Source organism: Ascaphus truei, chromosome 18 (assembly GCF_040206685.1).
Source record: "Ascaphus truei isolate aAscTru1 chromosome 18, aAscTru1.hap1, whole genome shotgun sequence".
Taxonomy (NCBI): domain Eukaryota; kingdom Metazoa; phylum Chordata; class Amphibia; order Anura; family Ascaphidae; genus Ascaphus; species Ascaphus truei.
Genome location: NC_134500.1, coordinates 39,411,162 through 39,411,787, shown reverse-complemented (window position 1 = coordinate 39,411,787; position 626 = coordinate 39,411,162). Strand labels below are relative to the sequence as shown.

General features: G+C 33.1%; 1 non-coding gene across 1 annotated transcript; it reads left to right on the top strand.

The window, feature by feature from the left end:
• The first annotated feature begins 336 nt into the window (after positions 1-336).
• TRNAV-CAC (transfer RNA valine (anticodon CAC)) lies at positions 337-409 on the top strand. Its single transcript has one exon. It is a non-coding gene; the product is annotated as a tRNA-Val (tRNA).
• Positions 410-626: the final 217 nt, after the last annotated feature.

Below are 626 nucleotides of genomic sequence, written 5' to 3'. Positions count from 1 at the left end.
CGTCTGCTTAACACGCAGAAGGTCCTGGGTTAAAAACCCAGTGGAACTATGTAGTTGTCTGGTCTTTAATGCATAAATGTACGTTTTCAAACAAGATATTGTGACGGCAACAGAAATCTTGAATCCAGAAATATTGGTTATGGTTTTAGAATCCTTTCATACAATTTTTTCTTTACCAAATAGAGTAAGATTCTTGTTTGTTCAAGTGTACTTCATGAATTATATATTATTAAACAGAAAACATAAGCTCAATTTAAGCAAGATTTCGAGCACACACAAATGAATCTGATGTGCTTTCTTGCGTACAGAAAATCTGTTTCAGGAAACAATTTTAAGAGTTCCATAGTGTAGTGGTTATCACGTCTGCTTCACACGCAGAAGGTCCTGGGTTCAAAACCCAGTGGAATTATGTAGTTGTCTTGTCTTTTATGCATAAATGTACGTTTTCAAACAAGATATTGTAACGGCAACGGAAATCTTGAATCCAGAAATATTGGATATGGTTTTAGTATCCTTTCAGAAATTTTTTCTTTACCAAATAGAGTAAGATTCTTTTTTGTTCAAGTGTACTTTTTGAAATATATATTATTAAACAGAAAACGTAAGCTCAATTTATGCAAGGTTCC